This window comes from Denticeps clupeoides, chromosome 18 (genome assembly GCF_900700375.1).
Source record: "Denticeps clupeoides chromosome 18, fDenClu1.1, whole genome shotgun sequence".
Classification (NCBI taxonomy): Eukaryota; Metazoa; Chordata; class Actinopteri; order Clupeiformes; family Denticipitidae; genus Denticeps; species Denticeps clupeoides.
In genome coordinates, this window is record NC_041724.1 from 7,003,402 (window position 1) to 7,012,838 (window position 9,437).

General features: G+C 42.0%; 1 non-coding gene across 1 annotated transcript; it reads right to left on the reverse strand.

The window, feature by feature from the left end:
* Positions 1–2,219: 2,219 nt before the first annotated feature.
* Positions 2,220–2,349, reverse strand: LOC114768660 (U4atac minor spliceosomal RNA). Its single transcript, XR_003743104.1, has one exon. It is a non-coding gene; the product is annotated as a U4atac minor spliceosomal RNA (small nuclear RNA).
* Between the last annotated feature and the right edge of the window lie 7,088 nt (positions 2,350–9,437).

The following is a 9,437-nucleotide window of genomic DNA, read 5'->3' on the forward strand; positions in this document are numbered from 1 at the left end:
GCTGTGAGGGGAGAAACCCACTTTCCATAGATGTCCATACTGAAGTCTGTAGCTCACTTTAATTCGGGTCACGAACGTGGTAACTGCATTCAAACTCCACTTCAACAGACCCTTTGGAACTGGGCTGCATGCTGCGATGACTCAAATAGAGAAGACCAACACCAGTGTCCACTCTGCAGGACATGAACAAAGGGCAGAATGGAGACCTTTTTCCCTCCAGACTGTGGAACCATTAAAACGTGGCAGGAATACAAAAAATAAACGAATTATGTCCTGGATACTTCTTTGATGATATGTTGCATTTCAAATCTAAAATCCAACTTTATTCAGAGGTGGACTTAAAATAGTAAGAAAATGCTCGAAATAGTAATTTGTTTCAACCAACAACAAAAAATTCCACCGATTCTGAGGTGCATGAAAAAAAATAATCTAGAATAGAACAATAGAACTAGTTATAAATGTAATGAAATAAATGTAAAAAATTTGGCAAACTAATAGCCCCAACACAAAAGTACCGGATAATATACAATATATTTTCAGAGGGTGGTAATAGCCTAGTTGGTAAAACACTTAGCAATGGAACAGACTACTTACTGTCCCTGTGCAAGATACTTAACCTAGAGTTACTCAAGGGAAACTGTCCCTGTACTACTGATTGTAAGTAATGCTGTAAAGGTCAGCGTCATGCAAGACTTTAAGCATGTGCAATGTGTAACATACATAGCATTATGCAGCTAAGAACCAATTCACAGTACATCTCTACTCACAAAGGAGCCTGCTGCTTAGTAAATGATGCCACCCTTCAGGATCCTCATGAACCATTACCGCAGGGAAAGTGATTTTTAGCAGGTTCGAAGAGCTCAGTGTAGCAATCCCTCCAGAGAGAGAGCTATGGGGAAATGCTGCACTCGCTCGCACTGTTGTAATGTGCAAAACGTTGAATTGTCAAGGGGTATCAAGCAGCCGGAAGCCAGAGCCTGCAGTGTTTAAAGTGGAGTGCACTGCATGAAGACCACTCAAATCCTGTAAAATACAGGAGCGACACCATGGCATGCAGTGATTATTATATACTTATTATTCACATCTATTTATCCTCAATGTTGATGGTTTCGAATGTGCAGTTGTGCTGGTGTGTTCTTTGCTGTATATGGCTGAGATGACAATGAAAGTTTACTTGAATAATGAAAATGGCAGACATTTACTTCGTTAACACACTAATTAATAGCAGTTGGTGTAAACATAAAGCCGTATTAACACCAGAACTGATCTTCCATAGTTTGTTGTTGCCTGTGCTGCCCTTTCCTGCTTGGCAAGCCTCCCTGTAACTCCCTAAGGACTTTCCGAGCCTGAAACATGTTCAGGCAGAGTGTTTCTCCCACTTAAATCACATCCTCAGTTCTTTACTCTATTCCACACTATGTTTTTATCCCAGAGTCCACATAACTTACTTATCAGAGCTGAAGTGAAAGTAACAAGAAGTTGTCAGGTGAGCTTGATTTATCGTCAACCTCTTCAGCATCACCCACTTCATTAGGCATAATAAAATGTTAATAATATCACTGGGTCCTGAATGAGACCTCATTTGTCAAAAAAAAAAAAAAACTCATGATGATATTTTGAGAGTACACCATTGGCTAGATTTGACCAGCTTTTCGTCGGGCGACTCTGGGGTATTTTGAGTAATTTACTTTGACCAGCAATACCTGCTCTCTTTTAGGGAACTCCCAGAAGGTTTTAAGCACTATGATTGAAACATCGCGCTTGGAAAAAAAATCCCCTCAGAGAATTCCAGTTATACGTGGCCATTCATCTGCTATTTGTACAGAAAATAGCTTGTGCCACTAATGTTAATGAATATGATTTTATCACCAGAATTGCTTCCATTTAAATAATTTGGATCAACTTGGCCCCATTTAACTCTCCACCTCAGTAAAGGATTGCTCTGGAAAAATACATTAATCCATGCCTCTGTCCTTTTATCACTGTGGTCATGAACTGGTTTTAACAATGGTCTAGTCTAGCGGGTTACTTTCATATATTCTTGTCTTCTCCTTCGGTTTAAAGTGAAGTGAAGTGATTGTTGTTGGGATACTCAGCAGCACGGTGCACACAGTGAAATGTGTATTCTGCATTGTTCAGTGGCACCTTGGCAGATCAGGATTCGAACCGGCAACCTTCTGATTACGGGGCCGCTTCCTTAACCGCTAGGCCACCACTGCCCCACAAGAAATTGCACCGTAGCCTGGACTAGGCGTCCAGGTGATGCTGAATGTGTTGGTTAAGTGTTAGCAGGGATGCTCTCACTATACGTCCATTGAACATCCCGCTGCACCCCAAGACAGAGATGGTTGACAGCTCTGTCACGCAGTATAGGTGACGTGACAAAGCAAAAGTAGTACATACATCAAGAGGTGGAGCTGCTGTACCCGGACAATTTGCTGATTGCTGATAAAATTTTAGGAAAGTTGCCGAATGCAAATTGAGAGTCAGGTGATTAATTCCATACATATACTACACATATACTCTACATTCTATACAGCAGGCTTCTAGTCGTACACAATTCCAATTATAAGAATTTTGGTGCATCACAGTAGTAGAGGGCCTGTATTAGAGCTTTAATTCTTAACCTGACCAAACCGGTTTTTATCATTTTAGTCGCGCTCCGGTCAGGTCGAGCTCACCTGGTAAATGATCGGTCAGCAAACATGAACTTCCGGTCTATAGTGATTCGCTGCTTGTAAATTTGTTTCACAAGCATTAATTCCTTGAGTCCGGCCGAGTCGCAGCTTGGTCGTTAGTCGTGCATTGTGCGGTGTACATGATGTACGATCACCGATTCACCCTCCCTGTTTGAATTGTGCCGCCCGTCGTGAGGTTGGTCCTCACTGTGCACGTCCGACCACTGAACTGTTCGAGTTCAAGTAGCAGAACATGGAATCTCTGCTTTTTCAGACATTTTTCAAAATGTCACGGACCTGGAATTTCCCATCTTTATATTGGTTATGTTAGTAAATCAAATGAATTTCTGTGACTGACTCTTTTTTATTTTTGATTTTTCTGTGGACCAAATGTCCGAAGCAGAGCTTTGCTTTGATCAGCATCATTACTCATATGGGCTCTTCTTGTTCAGTTTTTTTTACTTCTGCATGCGATTTATACAGAAAACGACAATGAAAAAACACACAGTGTATGCCCAGCTTTTTAAAATGCTGTTCTTGTTGGGGCTGATTCTGTCAGGTTTGGATCGGGCCCAACTTTTTTGTAGGCCCGATTTACAGCTCTAACCTGTATTACTGCTTCATTTCACCACATTTCTTTGCCATAAGGTTGTTACATGTTGATCTTGCTTTGAGCAAGTACATTCCAAGATCTGGGTTCAGCTGTCAGTAACCAGCTTGGTGAGCTTTATCGAACATGGATGGATATGTAGCATTCACAAATGGTTTCTTTCATCCCAGTGCTTGAATGAACTCCCCTGATGCAACAATGAACCACACTGAAGCCCAGTCCGTATAGAAGAAAAGCAAACAGACATGAGCCCCGGTGTCACTCCATCTGTAACACACATCGTGCTTCCGTTGATAACCAAGCAGGAGACCCATGTGCCGAGAGCAGCTTCTCTTCCATTGTTTGACCAGTCCTTTTGTGTGTTGTTGTCTCTGCCACTTCTGCGTCCCCCTTGACTCCGCTGTTTGGATTTCAAACTGAACGAGCCACATGCCTGACCTCAGCCCACCTAGTACAAACAGACAGTGCATACAGCAGCCGGAAAAACAATAAAAAAACAGCACATGCATTCAAGATGTAGGCATAATCCCTGCTTCGTGCACCAGGCCTGGGGGGTGTTGCGCCAAGGCTAAGTCCTGTAATTAAGTGATTTGGGATTATTTACAAGGTGGTGAGAAACAGAATAAAACATTATTTGGGGTTTTTACAAATTCTAAGGTCTATCTTTTTTTTTTTATTACATGCAGTGAAGAAGAGTGCAGGCTGTGATCAAGCAGCAGACACGCTTGGCGGTAAGGCGGAGGAACAGCGCCCCCTGCTGCTCACCTCACAGAAGCCTGTTTCATGTGGAATTGAACCTCTGGTGCGTGTGTTTCCAGTGTGTGTGCAACAATATGCAGGACATCTTAAGGAGTTTCTCTGTGATATTGTACAAGCTCAGAGAAGCCAAAGCTGCATTAAAGGCATATATTCTCTCTGATGTGGGCTGCCGTGTTTGCAGGATCAACAGAATGATTCAGAGCTGGAGGGCTGCTGGAGACGAACCGCTACTCCACCATGGCGCAGCAGTTGAGGTTCCAGCACTTATCCACCAACAAGGCGCTTTATCTGTCCGGGGTGGGCTGCTGTCACGTACAGGCAGACTTGCCAGCAAAACATACAGAGCACAAAGGGGATTTCCACATTTTTGGGGGAAAGAAGAAAAGAAAGCACACTGATTTATCATATGTGAAATTGAAGTGATTGTCATTGTGAAACACTGCAGCACAGCACACGTTGACACAACAAAATGTGTCCTCTGCTTTTAACCATCACCCTTGGTGAGCAGTGGGCAGCCATGACAGGGAGCAGTGTGCGGGGACGGTGCTTTGCTTAGTCGCACCTCAGTGGCACCTTGGCGGATCGGGAATCGAACCGACAACCTTCTGATTACCTTCTGGGCCACTTCCTTAACCGCTAGGCCACCACTGCCCTGCACAGTGGGTACGGAAAGTATTCAGACCCCCTTAAATTTTTAAAAATTTGCAGCTGTTTGTTAAAATCCTTTACATTTTCATCAATGTACACACAGCATCCCATACTGACAGAAAAATGCAGAAATTTTTGCAAAAATACAGACATTTTTGCAGATTATCAAAGAAAACACGAACTATTAAGACCCTTTGCTGTGACGCTCATATATTTAACTCAGGAACTGTCCATTTCTTTTGATCATCCTTGAGGCAATCACCTTCATTAGTCCAGCTGTGTTTAATCATACTGATTGGACTTGATTAGGAAAAGCCACACCCCTGTCTGTATAAGACTGTCACGATGGCTGGACGTGGCAATGAAGAGGGACGCATACGCACGACGTCATGAAACAGGGAATTAATACATGGTGGACAGGACAGGGGAAACATCACCAAACAATGACCCGACGATGAACAGACACGAACAGGGCAACTTTATACAATCATACACAGGTGAACACGATCAGGAAACATTACACAGGACGAACATGAAACTCCGGTCCGAACTCAGAGAATGAATCTTGAGATGATTGTATTTAAATACTTAAATAAATAAGAGAGATAAATTTGTCTTGTCCTTTTTTTCTTTTTTTGCTGATCCCAAAATGTATCCGATTCATGACTTAAAACCCTTATCCGATCTGTGAGTTTTTTGGATCTGTTGCACCACTAGTGTACCATCAAGTACCATCCTTAGTATCGGTATTGAGTCTGAAATTTCAGTATCATGACAAACCTAATATACCAAACACAAAATAAATAAACCATTATTTTTCCCCCGTAGCTGACTTCCTGAAGAGATATATAGTTGCCTATAATACACTACTTTCTGAACATTGAACTTGACATAACTGTTATGATGGTTTATAAATAATGTATTATCCTGTACATACAAACAGAAATGATGTGGGTTCAGACACAAAATAAATACTGGGTGAAGTCAAACTCTAACAAAAGAAAAGAGACACGATTCCACACACAGGACACCATGGTGGTTTAACCACGTGGAAAAGGACCAGATATGCCTGCATTAGGCAGGAACCCTTCACACTTCCTCTCTAAAATTAGTGCTGGTAAAAGGATGGATTTATGCCGGGGAATTCCAAATAAAGAGGGTGAGAGATGGAGGGCGGTGTCAGGGGGGCTGAGCGAGGATGAAGTAGATGTGGAGCTCCGTTTGTTAGTGATCGAGCTTTGTGACGGGCAGAATCAACTGTGCTCGGGAATAAACATGTACCTCGCTGACGTGTGCAGCGCGGATCTGTGCGTGTAAAAAACTGAGCAGCGCCAAAGCGAGGAGAGAGACAGAGCATAGATGATTTTAGGTAGCAGTAGGACAGACTATGAAGGAGGAGGGGAGAGGTGATTGCATGACTGAGTAAGTGAGAAAGAAAGAAAGAAAGAAAGATAGAGCTACAGAATAAAAATGAACGATAAGAAGAAAAGAAGATAAAGAGCGAAGGTGACAGAAAGAGTGAAGAAAAGAAGACTATACATTTGGGCTAAAGAGATGATAGTGAGGGTAGACGGGAGTTCAGCAGCTCTGTGGCTGCGTGGGAGGTGTGAAAACTCTACACATGAAGGCACATAAAGCTTAGATTGCTCTGTCCTTGCATTAATTATAAATATTGGTCTTCTGTTTATGGTGCAATGTATATAAATCATAAATGATTTGTTTTTAGAACACTGACATATGCAAACACGGCACACTAACAAGAGCAGCGAGGAATTCAGTCCAGCTTATTTAATCACAATAGCACAAACGTATGTCCAGATTACTCTCAAAGCACCCATGCTATCACAGACAAGTTGTGGCACCATCCATACATAAGCCCATCAATGGTAACTACCAAACATAGCCTACAGATCGGTTTTCGATTTTGTAAAAACGCACAGGTGCCACTTGTACGTGAAGAAGATGAAATGCAGATTAATTTTTGTCTCGCTCTTTTGATTTTAGTGCCGTTATAAATTGCACACATGTTGACCTTTAGTTTTTTTTTTTACAATGTCCTTATTTCAGTCCCAACATATTGGGTCACTAAGACACTAAGATCCATTCACAAAAGACCCCTCAATGTAAAATCCATTAAGCCTGGCCGTGTCAATTCATGGCCTATACGTGTAAGAAATCCTGCCCATGTGTTAATGAATATTTCATGAGCGTGTTGCTGAAAGTTGTCACTTGGTGGCAGACCATGTAATTATTAAAGTACACCTAAGCAATAATGAGAACACGCAACTCTTGGAATGGATGTATCATGTAGGCCGTCTGCACCTGCTTTCTCTCAGATGGTTCCTGTCCAATTTAATGTCAATCACTGTGGTGCAGGACGACTGGAAGGTACTTAGTTGCAGAACTTGGGGCGAATGTGGCCATGAAATATAGATGCGTATTTGGCACAAACATAGCAGCTTCCCAAACGCTGATGCTACACGTAATGGAAAATGCACAGAGGATCACTCTAAGCGATACCCATGGGCCTGAACAGATCTAGGCAACGCCGGCATTGAGCTTCATCAAGATTCTGACCGCGTGGCGCTCCAAACGGGGATGCTGCCACCCACAGAGAGCAAACCGGAGCTATGCGGACCGCGTGATCTCCGGAAAAACCTCGGCTCAGCAGCAGCTTGGCCGTGTTTGCGCATCACGCAAACGTGGTCATTAGCAATGTGCTGGCTTGGCTCTATTGTAACAGACAGAGATAATGATAGATGGGCACAGAGTGGTGTTTTATGTGCGGATTTATCCGGGGGCTTCGCTAGCGATGAGTGTCCTAATAACACACACAGGCAACTCTTAAAATGCACCAACATTGGGAAAGAAAGAAAGACAGATTCGGTACAAAATACTGATTGGCCTCCAGTAATAGCACTGGCTTTATTTATGCAGAGGTGCTTTCTGAGTGTAATCTCTGTCATCTGCCCGGTGAATGAGAAAGGAAGATCCTCCGGGGAAAATGGAAATGGGACGAAGCATTTCCACTGAAACAAATGACCCTGTATTACAGTGTTATGGCATCTCATCAAATAGCCGGATTTTTGTTCATAAAGGACTAAATGGGCACCTAATAGAATTTGTCCCCATGTATTATTGGGGTTTCCCTCAGACTTTCCACTGAAAACTGATTCCCATTTCAACGTGGCAGTACTGTAAATTACTAGTATTATTAAAAAAAAAAACAACTGCATGGAAATGGAACCAGCAATAATCCTCGCCTAATGGGATAGACACTCACCTATGAGCCAGAAGGCCTCCCAGACACAAGTTCAAACCCGTTGTGTCCCTGAGCTCCAGGGAGAGTAATGCCTATAACTAGTGTCAAATACTGTAAATGTAAATGTTACAAACTGGACTCAAATGTGCTTGGGTCTGTTTGTTGCAGTTAATCTGTTTACCAGTGACTGGAGACACTCAGGGTTAAGTGTCTTGCTCAGGGACACAATGGTAGTAAGTGAGATTTGAACCTGGGTCTTCTGGTTCATAGGCGAGTGTGTTACCCACTAGGCTACTACCACATAATGGAACTAGTACAATTCAGGGAGTTGGGACAATGTTGGGAGTTCAGGTAGTGATTAAATGAGTGAAAACTGTTTCATGGAGCTAACTACTGAAACTACAAACACTTCTTCACTGGAATGGGATAGAGCGGAAGTCTTTCATAAATCCCCTGATAAATCCCCCACTAATTGTGTCTATGTGGAAAATGTGCCTTCATGCTGAAAATGTGTCTTTGTTAATTTCGACAACAGTGTCCCAGCCACTACTGCACGTGAGTGGCTCTTCAGTTCTGGTAAAACAGACTGATTGTGTGTGATACAAAACAGAGATTCTGCTTTGATTTTTAAAAAGATTGGGTTTTTTTTTGGTCTACTCAATTTTTTCAGAAAAAGCCGCCTTAAGCAAAAAAATCCAAAAAGCTGTCATAACGTTTAATTCAACATTTGAATTTTTCACCTAAAGCAATAGTTACTGAAAAACCTAATGTGTAACATTTACTACTGTGTTATCTACCAATCTTTCTATCCATGATAAAATTGTTACCTTATTACATGTGTTGAAGAAATGAGATACCACTGAATACAAAGTTTAATTATGTTTGAACATTAACAATAACATAATATTAATAAATTTACCTACTTTACATGACTCCAAATCTGTCAGTAATAATTATAATAATAATAATAACTTCTAATAATAATAATATTACTAATATTTATTTTTCCTCAATCACTTATCATTACGTGAACTCACAAATGAACTACTGAACGAAGGCTGCAGTCCAGCGTAGGCTGTTATTAAGTACAACACCGCTGGTAGGACGTTGGGGTCAGCAGACGGTTTCTAACAGAAGAGGACACAACTATTACACGCTGGAGCGGCCATATATGGAGAGTAGAACTTTATTGCTGTAACTTATTTGCCTTATCGTAGTTAAGAAAATTCTCGGTCTCCTCCTCCGTTCACGCAAACTACGGCAGGTAGTAGCCTAGAGGGTAACACACTCGCCTATGAACCAGAAGACCCGGGTTCGAATCCCACTTACTACCATTGTGTCCCTGAGTAAGACACTTAACCCTAAGTTGCTCCAGGGAGACTGTCCCTGTAACTACTGATTGTAAATCGCTCTGGATAAGGGCGTCTGATAAATGCTGTAAATGTAAATGTATATTGTGACATCATGTCCTTCAGTAAAA